Genomic DNA, 21,417 nt, shown 5'->3' with positions numbered 1-21,417 from the left:
TTCGGTACCTTGTAAGATGGGGCCTCCACGGATCGCACTTGTTTTTCCAGAACATCCTACAGGCGGACTGAGATCTGGGGAAATTTGAAGGTCAAGTCAACACCTTGAACTCTTTGTCACGTTCCTCAAACCATTCCTGAACAATTTTTGTATGGTGGCAGGGCACATTATCCTACTAAAAGAGTCCACTGTTATCAGGGAATACCGTTACCATGAATGGGTGTACTTGGTCTGCAACAATCTTTAGGTCAAAGTAACCTCCACATGAATACCAGGATCCAAGGATTCTGGGCAGAACGTTGCCCAGAGCATCATACTGCCTTCGCCAGCATGTCTTCTTCCCATAGTGCATCCTGCCCCCACCTTTTCCCCAGGTAAACAATGCACACACACCTGGCTATCCACATGATCTAAAAAAGTGTGATTCATCAAACCAGACCACCTTATTCCATTGCTCCATGGTCCAGTTCTGAAGTTCAAATGCCCATTGTAGGTGCTTTCGCCAGTGGACAGAGGTCAGCATGGGCACTCTGACTGCTACACCACCCCATACACAGAAAGCTGTGATGGACTGTTGTGTTCTGTCATCCTTCTCTCATGGCCTGTAGCAGTTTATGCTGCTGTAGCTCTTCTGTGGGATCGAACCAGACGGGCTAGCCTCCGCTTCCCACATGTATTAATGAGCCTTGGATGCCTGTGAAAATTTAGCAAGATTACTGGTTGTTCTTCCTTGGACTACTTTTGGTAGGTACTAACCACGGCATGCTAAGAACAAACTACAAGAGCTGCCATTTTGGAGATGCTCAGATGCAGTCATGTAGTCATCAAAATTTGGCACTTGTCAAATGTCGCTCATATCCTTAAATTGGCCTGTTTTTCATGATTCCAACACATCACCTTAAAGAACTGACTGTTCACTTGCTGCCTATTATACTCCCACCCCTTATATAGCTTTATAACACACTGGTGAGGCCTCATCTGGAGTCCTGTGTGCAGTTTTGGTCTCCAGGCTACAAAAAGGACATAGCAGCACTAGAGAAGGTCCAGAGAAGAGCGACTAGGGTGATTAGAGGACTACAGGGGATTAGAAGCTCGCTGGATTGGCAGATAATCTCAAATCTGTTGAATCATCACAGGAGGATTTAGACAGCAGACAGGCTTGGGCAGATGTTTGGCTGATGACATTTAATGTCAGTAAATGTAAAGAATTACAAATAGGAAGTAAAAATGTGAGGTTTGAATACACAATGGGAGATCTGAAAATTTAAAGCACACCTTATGAGAAGAATATAGGAGTTGTAGAGGACTCTTATGCTCTCGACTTGCAGACAGTGTTCAGAAGCCATTAAGAAAGCTAACAGAATGTCAGGTTATATAGCGCCTTGATCTGTGAAGTACAAGTCACAGGAGGTTCTGCTGAAGCTTTATAATACACTGGTGAGGCCTCATCTGGAGTACTGGGTGCAGTTTTGGTCTCCAGGCTACAAAAAGGACATAGCAGCATTAGAGAAGGTCCAGAGAAGAGCAACTAGGATGATTCAGGACTACAGGGGATGAGTTATGAGGAATGATTAAAAGAGCTGAGCCTTTACAGGAGATTAAGAGGAGACCTGACTGAAGTGTTTAAATTTATAAAGGGAATTAGTCCAGTGGATTGAGATGGTGGGCGGCACGGTGGTGCAGTGGTAGCACTGCTGCCTTGCAGTTAGGAGACCTGGGTTCGCTTCCCAGGTCCTCCCTGCGTGGAGTTTGCATGTTCTCCCCGTGTCTGCGTGGGTTTCCTCCCACAGTCCAAAGACATGCAGGTTAGGTGGACTGGCGATTCTAAATTGGCCCTAGTGTGTCCTGTGGTGTGTTGGCACCCTGCCAGGGATTGGTTCCTGCCTTGTGCTCTGTGTTGGCTGGGATTGGCTCTGGCAGACCCCCGTGACCCTGTGTTTGGTATTCAGCGGGTTGGAAAATGGATGGATTGAGACGGTGACTTTAAAATGAGTTCATCAAGAACACGGGGACACAGTTGGATACTTATTAAGGGGAAATTTCACACTAACATTAGGAAGTTTCTCTTCACTCAGAGAATCACAGACACATGGAGTAAGTGACCAAGTGGTGTGATAAACAGTAGAACTTTATGGACCTTCAAGACTTGATTTGATGTTTTTTTTTTTTTGAAGAATTAAGTGGATGGGACTGATGAGCTTTGTTGGGCTGAATGGCCCACTCTCATCTAGATTGCTCTAACGTTCTTCTAATGTTTTAAAGGTGCCATTGAAATGAGATAATCAATGATGCTCTCATCACTTCTGTAACATAAGTTTAATATGTCACTGTCCTCTGTACAAATATATTTTACAAATCTACTTTTCTTTCTACTCACATGCACAGTGGACACAGATTTAGCACAGAGGCTCATCATTTAGAGCTGCAAGGCAAAGCATAAGACAAGATAGATACAGTGCATCCGGAAAGTATTCACAGCGCATCACTTTTTCCACATTTTCGTATGTTACGGCCTTATTCCAAAATGGATTAAATTCATTTTTTTCCTCAGAATTCTACACACAACACCCCATAATGACAATGTGAAAAAAGTTTACTTGAGATTTTTGCAAATTTATTTAAAATAAAAAAATTGAGAAAGCACATGTACATAAGTATTCACAGCCTTTGCCATGAAGCTTAAAATTGAGCTCAGGTGCATCCTGTTTCCCCTGATCATCCTTGAGATGTTTCTGCAGCTTCATTGGAGTCCACCTGTGGTAAATTCAGTTGACTGGACATGATTTGGAAAGGCACACACCTGTCTATAGAAGGTCCCACAGTTGACAGTTCATGTCAGAGCACAAACCAAGCATGAAGTCAAAGGAATTGTCTGTAGACCTCTGAGACAGGATTGTCTCGAGGCACAAATCTGGGGAAGGTTACAGAAAAATTTCTGCAGCTTTGAAGGTCCCAATGAGCACAGTGGCCTCCATCATCCGTAAGTGGAAGAAGTTCGAAACCACCAGGACTCTTCCTGGAGCTGGCCGGCCATCTAAACTGAGCGATCAGGTGAGAAGGACCTTAGTCAAGGATGTGACCAAGAACCCGATGGTCACTCTGTCAGAGTTCCAGAGTTCCTCTGTGGAGAGAGGAGAACCTTCCAGAAGGACAACCATCTCTGCAGCATTCCACCAATCAGGCTTGTATGGTAGAGTGGCCAGACGGAAGCCACTCCTTAGTAAAAGGCACATGGCAGCCCACCTGGAGTTTGCCAAAAGGCACCTGAAGGACTCTCAGACCATGAGAAAAAAAATTCTCTGGTCTGATGAGACAAAAATTGAACTCTTTGGTCTGAATGCCAGGTGTCACGTTTGGAGGAAGCCTGGCACCATTCCTACAGTGAAGCATGGTGGTGGCAGCATCATGCTGTGGGGATGTTTTTCAGCGGCAGGAATTGGGAGACTAGTCAGGATAAAGGGAAAGATGACTGCAGCAATGTACAGAGACATCCTGGATGAAAACCTGCTCCAGAGCGCTCTTGACCTCAGACTGGGGCGACGGTTCATCTTTCAGCAGGACAACGACCCTAAGCACACAGCCAAGATATCAAAGGAGTGGCATCAGGACAACTCTGTGAATGTCCTTGAGTGGCCCAGCCAGAGCCCAGACTTGAATCCGATTGAACACCTCTGGAGAGATCTTAAAATGGCTGTGCCCCGACGCTTCCCATCCAACCTGATGGAGCTTGAGAGGTGCTGCAAAGAGGAATGGGCGACACTGGCCAAGGATAGGTGTGCCAAGCTTGTGGCATCATATTCAAAAAGACTTGAGGCTGTAATTGCTGCCAAAGGTGCATCAACAAAGTATTGAGCAAAGGCTGTGAATACTTATGTACATGGGATTTCTCAGTTTTTTTATTTTTAATAAATTTGCAAAAACCTCAAGTAAACTTTTTTCATGTTGTCATTATGGGGTGTTGTGTGCAGAATTCTGAGGAAAAAAATGAATTTAATCCATTTTGGAATAAGGCTGTAACAGAACAAAATGTGGAAAAAGTGATGCGTTGTGAATACTTTCTGGATGCACTGTAAAGACAGCTGGGGAACTGTTTTTCGTCTGTCAGAGTCAGCATGAAATCGTATCCTTTTTTTTCCTGGTTTGGAATTGTATTATTCACCCAAGTGAGGGCCTACACATGAAGAAAGAGAACATTGGAACATTGGAACATTGCTCGGCACACCTTTGAAGTCAATGGACGGATGGGAAATAACATCATCCGATCCTGAAAATCCTTCCAGTGCAGCAAGTCACCAGAGACATGACTGTCACTGCCAAGGTACTTCCCACATATGAATAGTAATTTCGGGTTTAGTGGATGCTCATGTTTATCTGCACAACACTGTACTGCAGTTAGAATAGAAAATGGGCTGATTGTAATGTCCCAACAAGAATAAGTAAAAAGAAGGTGACAGGCCCGTCTACCAAAAAGAGCCTCAGTGTTTTGCCCTGAGGCCAAAGACGTGACAGTATCATAAAGGACAGAGTCGCTCAACCGCTGCCGTCACTTGGCTCAATGTCTCAAACCTCCACCGGTGTCAGATCTGGCACCTCTTGCGCTGTTTACATGACAGCTGCCAGTGCCTTTCACGATCCTTTTGTCATTTCCACTGATTTGGTTGTTGTATGTGGATAGAAAACGTATCTGCTAGATTCCTTAATGCCAGTGAAGAGAAAAATTAAGGCTGCAGCATACAATGACTTTTTAGAGCAGAGGTCACTAACAGGCGGACCGCGGTCCGGGTCCGGACCTAGAAGCTGTCTCATACGGACCCAGACTTACAGACAAAACAGAAGGTTATGACTTAAAACCTGACGGGGCACTTCTATTTTAGCTGGTGCAGCTTTTGTTGTCTTTACGGTAATGTTTTAGTGGAAATCCACAGACCAATTGTATGCACGTTAAGCCATTTCACGTGATACCACTCAGCCAATCAAGTCTGTGGAGTCTAGGTGGTGAGAGATACAGACGACTGCGCTGGAAAAAGAAAAGACTTGTGAGACCGAGAAAGGGACCGAAAAATAAGGAACAAATGGCGCTCTCCAAAAAAAGGAAAGTGGACAGCGAAAATAGTTAGACAACATGATCTTCCAGACCATTGCTTCAAGAAATTTTCTCTAATTGGACCTCTGTAGATTTTAGTTGAATACCCCTGTTCTAGAGGATTGTGTGCTTCCATCTTTGAGTTAGCATGACAACTCTGGTGAGCCAAAAGGGAAGTCCAAACAAAAATGGTTTGCTGAGATTGGTGTGGAACAACCTGACTGGACAACTCCATTGTCTTTGTAATGAACTGGAATAACAACTGTGAGCTAATTCTTTTATTTACTACTAGCTGTGTAAGCCCGTGCCTGTAAAAAGCCCGGAGTCCTAGACACTATCAAAATTGTCAGAAAAAAAATTGAAATGTAAAGATGTCACGTAATTGAAAGGAACTACTCTGGGCATCTCTCTCCTAGGAGGATTCGTTTTGCCGACGTGCAATTAGCGGCAGGAGGAAAAGTAAAAGGGATACCGTTTTGCCAATGTTAGCGGCTAAGCGACTTTGTCTTTCTTTGGAGGTTTCGTTTTGCTGACGTGTTGGCCTCGCTTGTGTTATTAGTGGCTAACCAAGTCTTCTGTTTCCTCGGAGGTGAAGCACTTACCCAGACTCCACCTCTCACATCCAGGCCGGACAGACAGACACACACACTTCCACGTGTAGACGTTTATATATAAGACTATATAAAATGAAGTTATATTTAATTCATTCTTGTTTATCATGGTGCTGGAAAGTTCCTACTACTACTACTACTACTACTACTACTACTACTACTTCCAAAACTGATTCATTTGATTTTTTTTTTTTTTAATTTGAATAATAAATCACAGGCGGCATGGTGGCGCAGTGGATAGCGCTGCTGCCTCGCAGTTAGGAGACCCGGGTTCACTTCCCGGGTCCTCCCTGCGTGGAGTTTGCATGTTATCCCTGCATTTGTGTGGGTTTCCTCCAGGCACGCTGGTTTCCCCCCACAGTCCAAAGACATGCAGGTTAGGTGGATTGGTGATTCTAAATTGTCCCTAGTGTGTGCTTGGTGTGTGTGCGCGCCCTGCGGTAGACTGGCGCCCTGCCCGGGGTTTGTTTCCTTGCACCCTGTGTTGGCTGGGATTGGCTCCAGCAGACCCCCGTCACCTTGTAGTTAGGATATAGTGGGTTGGATACTGGATGGATGGATAATAAATCACAAAATGGAGGACACCTAGTGGAGACTATAGGTAGTGCAAATAAGGCAGGAGCAAGAAAATACTTTTTCACACAAATAATAACTCTTTACTTTCATATAGTGCTCTCCTCATTACTCAACACACTTTTCATAGTGAGAGGAGAGCCACTTCAACCACCAGTAATGTGCAGTATCCACCTAGATTAGGGGTGGGCAATGTTGGTAATGGAGGGCCGCAGTGGCTGCAGGTTTTCATTCTTACCCAGATTCTTAATGAAAAGTCAATTATTGCTGATGAAGCACTTATGATGATGCAACGGCAGCCATTTTTGCAGCAGTATACTCACCACACACAGGCTATTAGGTGGTGAAGTGTAGAGAGAGAGATAGCCAATCAGAGACAGGGGATGATTAGGGCGCCAGAAAGACTAGGCCAGTCAGTCAGTCAGTCAGTCAGTCAGTCAGTCAGTCAGTCACCAACCCGCTATATCCTAACACGGGGTCATGGGGGTCTGCTGGAGCCAATCCTAGACAACACAGGGCGCAAGGCAGGAACAAATTCCCAAGCAGGGCGCCAGCCCACCGCAGGACACACACCCACCCACACACCAAGCACACAATAGGGCAATTTGGCCAGGAAATCAGCTTACACCATACTCTTTACAAAAGATGCCCAGGGATCTTTTATGACCACTGAGAGTCAGGACCTCAATTTTACGTCACCATTTTCAAATTACACTGCAGTAGAATATTGGGATCCACATTTAGACCACAAAGTAAGTGCCCACTGCTGGCCTCACCAACACCTTGTCCAGCAGCAACCCTAGCTTTTCTCATCCAAGTACTGACCGGGCCCGAACAAAAAGGTTACAGAAAGTTACACCAAACAATAGAGATGAGGGGCTGAATTAGAATTCTTGATAAATTTAAAATAGTATCTGGACAAGATAATAGGGTATAGCAGGCTGACCAAATGTTCTTAAACTCTGTTTTTGACTGGCATTTAAGGCATTTTCACCCCAACTTCTTTCAAACTCTGGTGTGATTTCCCTGAAAGTTCACTTCGTTTAGGTAGACGTGAACACACCCATCGCACTCTGGTGAGGACCAAAACAACTGAACCGAGACCCTGTGGAAAGTGGTCTCACTTTCTGCCTGATGAAAGAAGTCCACAGCACCTCCATGAGATGTTCATTGATAAGTTTAGTTCGATCGACAGTTTACAGTTTGAAATGCAACCAAACTAACGGGAAATTGAAATAAAGGAACGAAACATCCTCTTATCTGGAACGAAGCAAACGGACTATGAGTGCGAAAACGCCTTTACGTTCATTATTTGCTAAATGCAGTACACAATTTCTGCTTCATTTTTGAATGCGAATTATATAGAGTGAGGGTCTTTGATGTTCATCAGTACTCACCATGAAGGTGCCACTGGTTTTATTTTCAATTCCTCCATCCCTCCAATTATATTAACTGTAACATGGTTATGCTGGAAAGTGATTTTCATTTAAACCACTTTAGTCACCGCCACCCACACTTGCACTTCTGAAATCTCTACAGGAAAAAATAAACGCTTAGTACCTTTATATCAGGTACATTCTTCCTCCCACATCACTGTGTCATATTTCATATTAAAGCATGTGGGAAAAGGAATCACCAGATCTGATGAAATTCAGGACTCAATAAGGATGTCTCCATTATATTAAATAACAGTGATTACCTTGGGCTCAGGTAAGTGAAAGACGTTAAGACAAGTAGCAGAGCCTGCCATTTGTGTCAGGAACTTGTCAAAAGTGAGAAACAGAACAGAAGTGTAGAAGAATATCATCAGTGTCAGGCACAAAAGAATAAGGCTTCTGATGGACCCACTAAGAAAGAGTTACGGACAGTGGGAGATGAGAGGGAAAAGAGCAGGACTGCATCTAGTCTTGCGGAAGCCAGACGTACAATATACAGTGAAACCTCGGTTTGCAAGTAACTTGGTTTACGAGTGTTTTGCAAGACAAGCAAAAATTTTTTATAAATTTTCACTTGATAAATGAGCGAGGTCTTGCAGTACGAGTAGTATGCACTGTATACGCTTTGTCTGCTGAGCGTCATGTGATCACAACTGAGCTGATGGTTCTTCTCTCTCTCTCACTGCGGGATTGTGGGCAATCGTCTCTTATTCTCCGTCTGAGTTGGCGTGCCTCACTCATATAGTCAACATCCGTACGAGCGTATAGTGTTTACTACAGCATTAGCATTGTGACTGGGTGTGCGCGCGTGTGTGTGTGCTGTGACGTGCGAGTCCCCGTCTTGCACCCTAAAACACGAAGCTGAGTCTCAGTACTTTAGCAACACCAGCTTTATTCAGCTTGAAACAGCAACAGCGCGGTTATTTATACAGAGACACAGCAGTCAGGCAGGGCCCTGCACATTTATAATGTTCCTTGTTCCTTGTATCACCCATTGACGGCAGGCGCTTATAGATCTTTTCGGATTCGCTTTTACGGAGAACTGCTACAGCGCTGGGAGACTGCGATTGCTTTGGGACGCTCTTCTGCGTGTCGTCCCGTTGGGTGCAATCCCACAAGAGTTTAGAAACTCACTCACACCAGTCATGATTCTTTTCAAAGGTAAAGTGCAAGTTAATTTGTTTTATGTATTTTTACTTTATATTTTGTATTAATCATTTTTATATAAATAGTTTTGGGTTGTGGAACAAATCATCTGAGTTTCCATTATTTCTTATGGGGAAATTCATTTTGATATACGAGTGCTTTGGACTACGAGCACGTTTCCGGAACGAATTATGCTCGCAAACCGAGGTTCCACTGTACTATACATTGACACAGGGGGCAGCAAAAGTATCCGACGAGTCGCACGAAACCCCAAGACGGGGGACTAAGACAACGTGTTAACACCTCTCTCTTTATTTTAACAGGAAAGATGAACAACAAAAACCCATGGCTCCTTGAATTTGTCCAAAAAGCCTCATCCAAACGTCTGAGACGTTTTCCTGTTATGAATTCACCTCTGGTCGCTTACAGATGACGTCACCACCGTCCCAAGATCCTCCACATCATCCTCCCAGCATTCCTATTTCCGTTCCCCATCTCATAAATTCGTCCGTGTCACCACCATTCTTTGTCAATTGTACTTTACAAACCTGGCTGTTATTGAGCATTCTCTCAACCTTTTCTGAGTGAATTTTACTTAAAACTGGGAGGGAACAATTGGATGGTTCACTTTTCTAAACCAATCCAACTTCTCGTAAAGGCGGAGCTTAAAGGAGAGGTGGGGATGTTGAACTGCAGAGATCAGAGGTGCTCACGTTAACCTGGTCTGACAGACAGCGAGCGTCTGTTTAGCACAAACTGGCTACAGTCGAGAAAACCCGACTAGACATTGTGGCAAGCGGCCGGGACACCCAGAAGGACAGGAGGAGGGATCGCGCCTCCTCCAGACCACGAGGGGGTGACCGCCCTGGTGGCTTTGGAGACCATGGGAACAGAGCTTAGAAGCTAAACCCTATACGGGCCTGTGGTCACCGCCAGGGGGCACCCTAATGCCTGAGGAGCCCTGGCCCTCAGCACTTCCGCCACACCCGGAAGTGCTGGGGGGAAGAAGACCAGGGATGCCTGGAGTGCTTCCGGGTGCACAGCCAGCACTTCCGCCACATCAGGGAGAGCCGGCCGGCGCTCATTGGAAGGCACCTGGAGCACGTCCAGCTGATTATAAAAAGGGCCGCCTCACTCCATTCGATGGCTGGAGTCGGGAGGAAGAAAGACGGAGCTCAGGAGGAGAGGAGTGGAGGCGGACCTGAAGAGAGAAGCATTGTGACAGGCCTGGACTTTGGGGGTGAAAGTGGGGTGTGTGCTGTGTTTCACTTGTAAATATTCATGTAAATAAACGTGATGTGGTGCTTTTAACGATGTCTACCTGTCTGGGCTGTTCCCAACAACATATAAATGTGTGTCTTGTGTGCAGGGAACATACTGCATGTTTCAAAAACAAACCTAACCTCATGCAAGGGGAAAAGCTTTCTGTAACCTCAAATTCTCAGCACCTTGTGACGTCTATGAATTGTAGACTTTAAGCAGGGATATGCGATAAAATATAATTTGTGTCCAAGATTAAAATGTAGCAAATCTATTCAAGTAAAACTTATCCCACCCAGCAAAAACTTTGCACACATCACTGATTAATATGGTTATTCAGAAAAATTCACCTCACCAGTATTGGACACTGGAGCTAATTAAGACAATCATTCATAAAGTTTAATCGCACCGCTATTGGACATTAGAGCTAGTTATAGGTGACTATGGCTAATTAAAAATTACTCTGGCAAACCATCATTCATTCCATCCCTGGCCTTTCATCTCAATCACCTGTATTTCCCCAAACTGGAGTCTTGGAATGGGAAGCGGTGCCCATGCTTCTATGTGAGATCAGCCTGACTGGTATTATGGTATAGCTAATTACTGGCACTGTGGCTAATTAAAACAGTCATTGAAAAAGATTAATCTCACCATTAGTGGACACTACAGCTAGTTATTGATAACCATGAAAGATTATAATGGTCATTCATAAAGATTAGTCTCATTGATATTAGACACTATAGCTAAGTAATGGGCACCACAGCTAATTAAAAACAGTCGTTGGTAGAGATAAGTCTCACCAGTATTGGAGAATATAGCTAATCAAGGAGATCATGGTTACTTAAAACGGTCATGCTTCTATGTGAGATCAGTCTAACTGGTATTATGGTATAGCTAATTACTGGCACCACAGCTAATTAAAACAGTCATTATTAAAGATTAACCTCACCATTAGTGGACACTACAGCTAGTTATTGGTAACCATGAAAGATTAAAATGGTCATTCATAAAGATTAGTCTCATTGATATTAGACACTATAGCTAAGTAATGGGCACCACAACTAATTAAAAACAGTTGTTGGTAGAGATACAGCGCATCACTTTTTCCACATTTTGTTATGTTACAGCCTTGTTCCAAAATGGATTAAATTCATTTTTTTCCTCAGAATTGTACACACAACACCTCATAATGACAACGTGAAAAAAGTTTACTTGAGGGTTTTGCAAATTTATTAAAAATAAAAAACTTGAGAAAGCACATGTACATAAGTATTCACAGCCTTTGCCGTGAAGCTCAAAATTGAGCTCAGGTGCATCCTGTTTCCCCTGATCATCCTTGAGATGTTTCTGCAGCTTAATTGGAGTCCACCTGTGGTAAATTCAGTTGACTGGACATGATTTGGAAAGGCACACACCTGTCTATATAAGGTCCCACAGTGACAGTTCATGTCAGAGCACAAACCAAGCATGAAGTCAAAGGAATTGTCTGTAGACCTCCAAGACAGGATTGTCTCGAAGCACAAATCTGGGGAAGGTTACAGAAAAATTTCTGCTGCTTTGAAGGTCCCAATGACCACAGTGGCTTCCATCATCCGTAAGTGGAAGAGGTTCGAAACCACCGGGACTCTTCCTAGAGCTGGCTGGCCATCTAAACTGAGCGATCGGGGGAGAAGGGCCTTAGTCAGGGAGGTGACCAAGAACCCGATGGTCACTCTGTTAGAGCTCCAGAGGTCCTCTGTGGAGAGAGGAGAACCTTCCAGAAGGACAACCATCTCTGCAGCAATCCACCAATCAGGCCTGTATGGTAGAGTGGCCAGACGGAAGCCACTCCTTAGTAAAAGGCACATGGCAGCCAGCCTGGAGTTTGCCAAAAGGTACCTGAAGGACTCTCAGACCATGAGAAAGAAAATTCTCTGGTCTGATGAGACAAAGATGGAACTCTTCGGCGTGAATGCCAGGCTTCACGTTTGGAGGAAGCCTGGCACCATTCCTACAGTGAAGCATGGTGGTGGCAGCATCATGCTGTGGGGATGTTTTTCAGCAGCAGGAATTGGGAGACCAGTCAGGATAAAGGGAAAGATGACTGCAGCAATGTACAGAGACATCCTGGATGAAAACCTGCTCCAGAGCGCTCTTAACCTCAGACTGGGGCGATGGTTCATCTTTCAGCAGGACAACGACCCTAAGCACACAGCCAAGATATCAAAGGAGTGGCTTCAGGACAACTCTGTGAATGTCCTTGAGTGGCCCAGCCAGAGCCCAGACTTGAATCTGATCGAACATCTCTGGAGAGATCTTAAAATGGCTGTGCACCGACGCTTCCCATCCAACCTGATGGAGCTTGAGAGGTGCTGTAAAGAGGAATGGGCGAAACTGGCCAAGGATAGGTGTGCCAAGCTTGTGGCATCATATTCAACAAGACTTGAGGCTGTAATTGCTGCCAAAGGTGCATCGACAAAGTATTGAACAAAGGCTGTGAATACTTATGGACATGGGATTTCTCAGTTTTTTTATTTTTAATAAATTTGCAAAAATCTCAAGTAAACTTTTTCCACGTTGTCATTATGGGGTGTTGTGTGCAGAATTCTGAGGAAAAAAATGAATTTAATCCATTTTGGAATAAGGCTGTAACATAAGAAAATGTGGAACAAGTGATGCTCTGGGAATACTTTCTGGATACACTGTAAGTCTCACTGGTAGTGGTGAATATGGCTAATTAAAGGCATCACAGCTACTTAAAACGGTCATTCTTCTATGTGAGATCAGTCTAACTGGTATTATGGTATAGCTAATTACTGGCACCACGGCTAATTAAAACAGTGTGACTGATGGCCGGGGCCCATGCGTGGCCGGGACAACCATTCACCACATCTGCCAGGGGGACAAGGGTGGGAAGCCCAGTATCTCCCCCTGGACGCTAGATGGCAGCCTCCCTGGGTTGCAACAGTGCTTCTGACTCCCCCAGGGCTTCATGGGGGTTGGAGTTCTGTGCAAATATGTGGGGTTCCACAGACGCCACCAGGGGGTGCTGCAACAGGAGCAGCTGGCCCCTTTTGGGCATTGGTTTCGCCTTACCCGGAAGTGCAGCCAGATGTCAGCATTCAACCACCTGGAGCACTTCCGGGTACCCAATAAAAGGGAGCCAGCGACCACCACTCAGTGGCCAGAGTCGGGTGGAGGAGGACAAGGTTGCTTGGGAGGAGTGATGGTGCCAAGGAGAAGAAGAGTGCTTGCTGTACTGGTGTACTTTATTTGGGACTGTGTATTGCCTGTGGGTCACGGGGAAGACGTGTGTCCACAGGGGAAGAAAATAAAAAGCATTTGTTTTATTTTACACATGCCTCCCATGTCCAATCTGTGCCGGGTCAGGCGCTATACAGCGTCCAGTCTTACAACAGTCACTGAAAAAGATTAATCTCACCATTACTGGACACTACAGCTAGTTATTGGTAACCATGAAAGATTAAAATGGCCATTCATAGAGATTAGTCTTATTGGTATTAGACACTATAGCTAAGTAATGGGCACCACAACTAATTAAAAACAGTCGTTGGTAGAGATAACTCTCACTAGCTAATTAAGGACGTTATGGCTACCTAAAACGGTCATTTACAAAAGATTAATCTCACCATTAGTGGACACTACAGCTAGCCATCGGTAACCATGACAGATACAAATGGAAATTCATAAAGATTAGTCTCATTGATATTAGACACTATAGCTAAGTAATGGGCACCACAGCTAATTAAAAACAGTCGTTGGTACAGATAAGACTGGTATTATGGTATAGCTATTACTGGCACCATGGCTAATTAAAACAGTCATTTACAAAAGATTAAACTCACCATTAGTGGACACTATAGCTAGTTATTGGTAACCATGATACCACCAGAGGGAAGGAAGGGCGCCGCCTAGTGCCAGAAGAGGTGAGAACAGCAATGGAGGAGAGGAGATCCTGTAAGACTCTGGGAATGAAGCTTGGACTAGATGGGAAAATGCAGCTGAGAGGAAAGTGAGTTGGCCTGAACTCTGATATGTTGAGCCTCACCACATCAGATTTCTAATCCAGGCAGTATACAACGTGCTACCAAGCCAGTCAGATCTGCATACCTGGGGCATTGCAGAGTCACCAGCATGCCCACTGTGTTCCAAGTGAAGAACCTTAGAACACATCCTCAGCAGCTGTGCAAGGGGACTTGGAGAGGGAAGGTAATGATGGCGGCACGATCAGGACCTGAAGACCATCACTGAAGCAATCAATACAGGACGTGAATGGGCAAGGTGGTGCTGACCGGACTCCAAGAGGAGCATCACCTTTGTCAGGGCTAGAGAGCAGTCAAATCCCACCAAGAGATCATCATCTGCATGCATTCTGGTATCAGCAAGAGTCTGTCAGTTATTGGTAGACCTCGGATGACAGCTAAAGTTTCCCAGCCACACTGCAGCCACCACCCTGTGACCAGACATAGTCCTTGTCTCTGAATCCACCAAGCAAGTCATGCTTCTGAACCGTGGGAAGATCATATGGATGAAGCCTTCGAAAGGAAACACTCCAAGTACGCGGAACTGGTCAGCATCTGTCAGCAGTCAGGATGGAGAGCGAGGTGTCTACCTGTGGACGTCGGTTGCAGGGAATTTGCGGCCCATTCTTTGATTTGCGCCTTTAGCAGTTTGAGCATTGAAGGAGAGAGGAAGAGGAGAGCTATCCGCAGTCCCATCGAAGCAGCAGAGAGAGCCTCAAGATGGCTGTGGCTCAGTTGAGGAGAGACATGGGGTCAGAGTAGCTAACTGTCCAGACTCACGCTGGCATTGGATCAGCCCTGGTAGAGTCACCCTGGAGGAGAATGTTTGATGTTGAAAGACCTGAAACACTCGATGATCCCAGGAATATCACTGATGAAATGTCCAGACTGAGGCATCAGCAGATGTATATTCACAGAAACTGGGTGTTTCTGTCAGTTAATTAAAATGACCATTGAGAGAGATAAGTCTCACCAGTATTGAACAGTATAGTTAATTAAGGATGTCATGGTTACTTGAAATGGTCATTTATAAAGATTGATCTCACCATTAGAGGACACTACAACTAATTATTGGTGAACATGGCTTATTAAATTGGTCATTCATAGAGATACGTCTCACCAGTATTGGACACTATAGCTAATAACTGGGCACCATGGCTAATTAAAATGGTCATTTATAAAGATTAATCTCACCATTACTTGACACAACAGCTACTTTCTTGTAAAATGGCCATTCATAGAGATTAGTCTCACTGGTATTAGACTCTAAAGTTCCTGCTGAATAATATGGAGGAGCAATGGGTCCTGCTGGTCCAAAGTCAGGTGGCAGGACGATGGGGAGCGGCTCCGAACGTCCCAGATGTGACTGACTGATATGGCCAGGATGACAGCAGGAGTCGGGACCTTGCTTCATGGCATCTCAGGCCCTCTGTGGAGATCTGATGGGTGAGTTGGATAGGCAGGAGAGAGGGAGAGACGCATGTAAGCTCACATAATTAAAGAAAAAAACCCAATTTGAGCTCTGCGATTTTAGATTTGATTTTAACCCTGATTTGGATTTAATTATTTATTGGTTTATTTGAACTCCTAACAAGACAGCACTGATTTTATTATGGAACACGTATTGGCTTATTTATTGACCGAGGCACACGTTATTTAGTGGATTGCTTGTTTGTGTCCTATTTGCCCTAACATCCCAGTTATGACTAACGGGTGATGCCCAGGCTATGGGCATCCCAGGCGTCACAATGTACCAAACATATTCAATTAAGATAATTTTCTAAAACAATTAATTACTATAGTCATGCATGCAAATCGGTGGATCACCTCACAGGTTTATTGGAGGTAAGCACTACCAGCACAAGGCCAGAGGAGGTGCAGTTTCTAACATTGCTCTCTCTTTTCTCACCCACAGCAGCAAGAAGACGCCCACTGAGGGTAATTGACTCCGCCCCTTCCAGCTGGAGGACTGCAAAAGATTGGATGGCAAATAGAAAGGCCTCTCATTTCTGACTGAACTGCCAACAATATGAAGGTCCCAATGAAGACCAGTATAGGGTCAGAAGAGGGAGGTCATGTTTTACCAACATGCTGGAATTCTATGAGGAGGCAACAAAAGGATATGAACAGAGAGGAGCAGATGATGTTATTTATCTTGACTTTCCAAAGGCATTTGATGAGATGCCACAGGACAGGTTGGGCATCAAATTAAAAGATGTGGGAGTTCAGGGTGATGTTTTTAGATGGGTGCAGAATTGGCTCAGACACAGGAAGCAGAGGGTGATAGTGTGAGGAACCTGACGAGAATTGGCTGATAGATAGATAGATAGATAGATAGATAGATAGATAGATAGATAGATAGATAGATAGATAGATAGATAGATAGATAGATAGATAGATAGATAGATAGATAGATAGAAGGCGCTATATTGCACCTGACCCGGCACAGACTGATGCAGAGGCACGTGTAAAATAACCAGACTTTTTATTTTTCTTCAGCTGGAGGGCACGTCTTCCCTGTAATCCCTCCAGCCACAACACAGTCCCAAACCAAGCACTTAGCCAACACACAAACACTTTCTCTCCACCTTGGCACCACCACTCCTCCCAGGCAACCTCGTCCTCTTCCTTCCGATTCTGGCTCCTGAGTGGTGAATGCTGGCCCTTTTTACAACTCAACCAGAAGTGCTCCAGGTGCTTGATCACCTATTGCTAATTGCACCTCCGGGCGGGACTGTAGAGTTGTCCAGGTGGGCTCCGGGATCCATGTAGCACCCCCTGGCGGCCATCCCAGATCCTCACAGGTTTGTGGAGAACGGTGACAGCAGTCTGTCGCTGAAGCTGCTCCTCTGTCTGGAGATGATCCTGTTCAGTGGATGCAGTGGATTCTCCATGATTGACAGGAGTCTGCTCAGCGCCCGTCACTCTGCCAAGGATGTTAAACTGTCCAGCTCCGTGCCTACAATAGAGCCTGCCTTCCTCACCAGTTTGTCCAGGCGTGAGGCGTCTCTCTTCTTTGTGCTGTCTCCCCAGCACACCACCGCGTAGAAGAGGGCGCTCACCACCACCGTCTGGTAGAACATCTGCAGCATCTTAGTGCAGATGTTGAAGGACGCCAGCCTTCTAAGGAAATATAGTCGGCTCTGTCCTCTCTTGCAGAGAGCATCAGTATTGGCAGTCCAGTCCAATTTATCATCCAGCTGCACTCCCAGGTATTTATAGGTCTTTACCCTCTGAGGTGTCCAGCAGGGGTGAGTGCTACGGCCGTGCTATTTTTAATATATATACAGTAAAACCTTGGATTGTGAGTAACTTGGTCTGCGAGTGTTTTGCAAGACGAGCAAAAGTTTTTAATAAATTTTAATTTGATAAACGAGCGAGGTCTTGCAATACGAGTAGTACGTATATGCTCTGTCTGCTAAGCATCACATGACCACAACCGAGTCGATGGTTCTTCTCTCTCTCTCTCTCTCTCTCTTGCTGCGGGATTGTGGGTAATTGTCTCCCATGCTCGGTCTCAGTCGGCGTGCCTCACTCGTATAGTCAACATCCGGACGAGCGTATACTGTTTACTACAGCATTGTGACCACGTGTGTGTGTGTGTGCGCGTAAAGCATTTTTTATTTTGTGTGCGAGTGATTAATTGGTTTAACCACAATGCAATGTCACATTTCTGAAAATTCCTCAAAAGGAGGCAAAAGCAACTGTCATCGCAAAAAAAGAAAAAGATTCCAGTGAGCCAACAGACAGCAGTGATCCCATTAGTTACAGTGAAAGTCATCCTATACAATAACCCTCCTCCTCCTCTCGTCTCCCTCCCACAAGCCGTGATTCTTTTCAAAGGTAACGTGCAGGTTAATCTGTTTTATGTATTTTTACTTTATATTTTGTATTAATCATTTTTTGTGAATATTTTTGGGCCGTGGAACGAATCATCTGAGTTTCCATTATTTCTTATGGGGAAATTCGCTTGGATATACGAGTGCTTTGGATTACAAGCACGTTTCCGGAACAAATTATCCTCGCAAATCAAGGCACCTCTGTAAATGATTTAGATAGGAATATAAGTAACAAGCTGGTTAAGTTTGCAGATGATACCAAGATAGGTGGATTAGCAGATAATTTGGAATCCGTTGATATCATTAGAGAAGGACTTGGACAGCAGACAGGCTTGGGCAGATTTGTGGACGATGAAATTTAACGTCAGGAAATGTAAAGAATTACACATAGGAAGTAAAAATGTGAGGTTTGATAACACAATGGGAGGTCTGAAAATCGATAGTCCACCATATGAGATGGATTTAGGAGTCGTAGTGGACTCTAAGCTATCAACTTCCCGACAGTGTTCAGAAGCCATTAAGAAGGCTAACAGAATGTTGGGTTATATAGCGCCTTGACGTGTGGAGTACAAGTCACAGGAGGTTCTGCTCAGTCTTTATAACACACTGGCGAGGCCTCATCTGGAGTACTGAGTGCAGTTTTGGTCTCCAGACTTCAAAAAGAACATAACAGCACAAGAAAAGGTCCAGAGAAGAGCGACTAGGCTGATTAGAGGACTACAGGGGATGAGTTATGAGGAAAGATTAAAAGAGCTGAGCTTTTACAGAGGTTAAGAGGAGACATGGCTGAAGTGTTTAAAATTCTGAAGGGAATTAATCCAGTGGATCGAGTTCATCAAGAACATGGGGACACACAGTTAGAAACTTGTTAAGGGTAAATTTCACACTAACATTAGAAAGTTTTTCCTTACACAAAGAACAACAGACACCTGGAATACGTGCCCAAGTAGTGTGGTAGACAGGAGGACTTCAGAGACTTTCAAAACTCGACTTGATGTTTCTTTGGAAGAATTAAGTGGATAGGACTGGAGAGCTTTGTTGGGCTGAATGGCCTGTACTCGACTAGAATGTTCTAATGTTCTGAATACCTTGAAAGAATGTTACAAAGACCTCTTTGTGTTTTATTTAAATTGGCTGTAATGCCATCAGGCGTTCTTTTTGTTTGTAATTATTCACGTTGGGGCGGCACGGTGGCACAGTGGTAGCGCTGTTGCCTCACAGTTAGGAGACCTGAGGTTCACTTCCCGGGTCCTCCCTGCATGGAGTTTGCATGTCCTCCCCGTGTCTGCGTGGGTTTTCTCTGACAGTCCAAAGACATGGTGGATTGGTGGTTCTAAATTGGCCCTGGTGTGTGTGTCCTGTGGTGGGCTGGTGCCCTGCCCGAAATTGATTCCTGCCCTGTGTTAATTAATAATAATAATTCTTTGCATTTATATAGTGCTTTTCTCACTACTCAAAGCGCTCAGCAATTGCAGGTTAAGGGCCTTGCTCAAGGGCCCAACAGAGCAGAGTCCTTTTTGGCATTTACAGGATTCAAACTGGCAATCTTCTGATTGCCAGTGCAGCTCCCTAGCCTCAGAGCCACCACACCGGGATTGGCTCCAGCAGACCCCCGTGACCCTGTGTTTGGGTTCAGTGGGTTGGAAAATGGATGGATGGATGGATTATTCACGTTAGGAATTAAAGGGGTGACCCGATTGACACAACAACACTTCCTTGACGTTCCATGACTGTCCTTCCACAATGTCCACACCATACTGGATTACCAGTTGCACTCTCCACTACACTTATGTGTATCTCCTGGTCTCCATAAACATTCATTTAATCCCCGGTGGCTGCCACTTAATCACCTTGGGCACAGCAGGTTTAGCGTTTTCTACCCTTACCTTTTGGATCTCATAACATCCCTTACAAGTTTCTTTGGGGAAGAAAAACAAAATAAAAATGAAATTCTGGATGGAGGACAACTTTTTAAAATTAAATAACGGCACAGAAACCCAGTTTAAGAAAATGAACTTCTTTTTTCATTCACAGCGGGTGATAGCATTAAAGAAGTTCATGATTCCCTCCTCCAGTTCCACTCGTTCCTGTCCTTTCAAGCAAATTGTTATTTACATTGATTCTGCTATTCAGTAATTAAAACTTCAGCAGCAATTAAAGCCGAAAACAGAGAGGCACAGGGAGCAGCCTCGTGGGAGACCACCTTGCAAGACCCATCTCTGTGCCGATGCAGTTATTTTTGAAAGCAATCAATGCGTCACCCTGGCCTTGAAAGCATGACCAGCAGGACTCAGCCTGCCTACACACATCTTACCGTGCACTTTGAGTCACTCGTCTCTCCTACAAACTCTTCGCTATTTAAATGGATCTGACTTCAGCTTATACTTTTTATTGACATAAGAAAAAGAAAAACATTTATTAATGCTTGGCGGGGGTGTCTGTAAGCTGCCACTGGGAAATTTAAATTGAAGGTCAAAATTCTGAAATGTGAACAGTGCCATCCACGAATTTTGGGGCTAAGACACATTTTTTCTTTGATTTCCCCCTCTGCTGAACAGTTTAAAATTACAAATCCAACAATTCAGACATCGTGATTAGAGTGCACATGGCAGACTTTCATTTAAGGCAGATTGGCAGACGTTTCGGTCCCACAACACTTTTTTTCTACACGCTCCCCATAATGTGTGGGACAATTGGCGTCACAGGTGTGTGTGACTCCTCAGGTGGGTTTCACGGTTTCATAAGATACCTTGAATTGCTTCTACCCTTTGGAGTCTGTAGTTGCCATTGTTCAACAAGAGGACAAGAGATGAAAGGCAAAGAAGCCATCATGAGGCCGAAGAACAAAATAAAACAATTAGAGACGTCAGTAACACCTTAGGATAACTAAAATGAACTGTCTGGGAAATCATGAAGAAGAACGAACACACCGGTGGGCTCAGTAATCATAAAGGGACTGATAGGCCAAGGAAGACTTCCACTGCTGAGGACAGAAGAATCTATAAATATAAAGGAGAGTTGGGATCCATGTGGCTATGCTTGTGTGTTTGTGGAGGGATGGAGAGTTAAGGCGGGTGTTGGAGTCACGTGATCATCTCCCCTCCCATTCACCTCATTTCATTCACTTCATTTCGCTCCGCAGCTGACGCGGTTAGTCCTTTCTCCTTTACTGATTTACTGTTTAGTAGACGCGGTACTTACTGAATAGTATTTTTTCCATTAGTGTTTCTTAGTGGGTGGCGCAGTGGGTAGCGCTGCTGCCTCGCAGTTGGGAGATCTGGGGACCTGGGTTCACTTCCCGGGTCCTCCCTGCGTGGAGTTTGCATGTTCTCCCCGTGTCTGCGTGGGTTTCCTCCGGGCGCTCTGGTTTCCTTCCACAGTCCAAAGACATGCCGGTTAGGTGGATTGGCGATTCTAAATTGGCCCTAGTGTGTGCTTTGTGTTTGT

General features: G+C 44.7%; 1 protein-coding gene across 2 annotated transcripts in view; it reads right to left on the bottom strand.

The window, feature by feature from the left end:
- Window positions 1-21,417, bottom strand: part of si:dkey-71h2.2 (low density lipoprotein receptor adapter protein 1) — a 184,330-nt gene that overhangs the window by 5,161 nt on the left and 157,752 nt on the right. The window lies entirely within an intron of this gene.

Source organism: Erpetoichthys calabaricus, chromosome 3 (genome assembly GCF_900747795.2).
Source record: "Erpetoichthys calabaricus chromosome 3, fErpCal1.3, whole genome shotgun sequence".
NCBI classification, from domain to species: domain Eukaryota; kingdom Metazoa; phylum Chordata; class Cladistia; order Polypteriformes; family Polypteridae; genus Erpetoichthys; species Erpetoichthys calabaricus.
The sequence above is the reverse complement of the archived record's forward strand: the minus strand, read 5'-3'. Positions and strand labels throughout refer to the sequence as shown.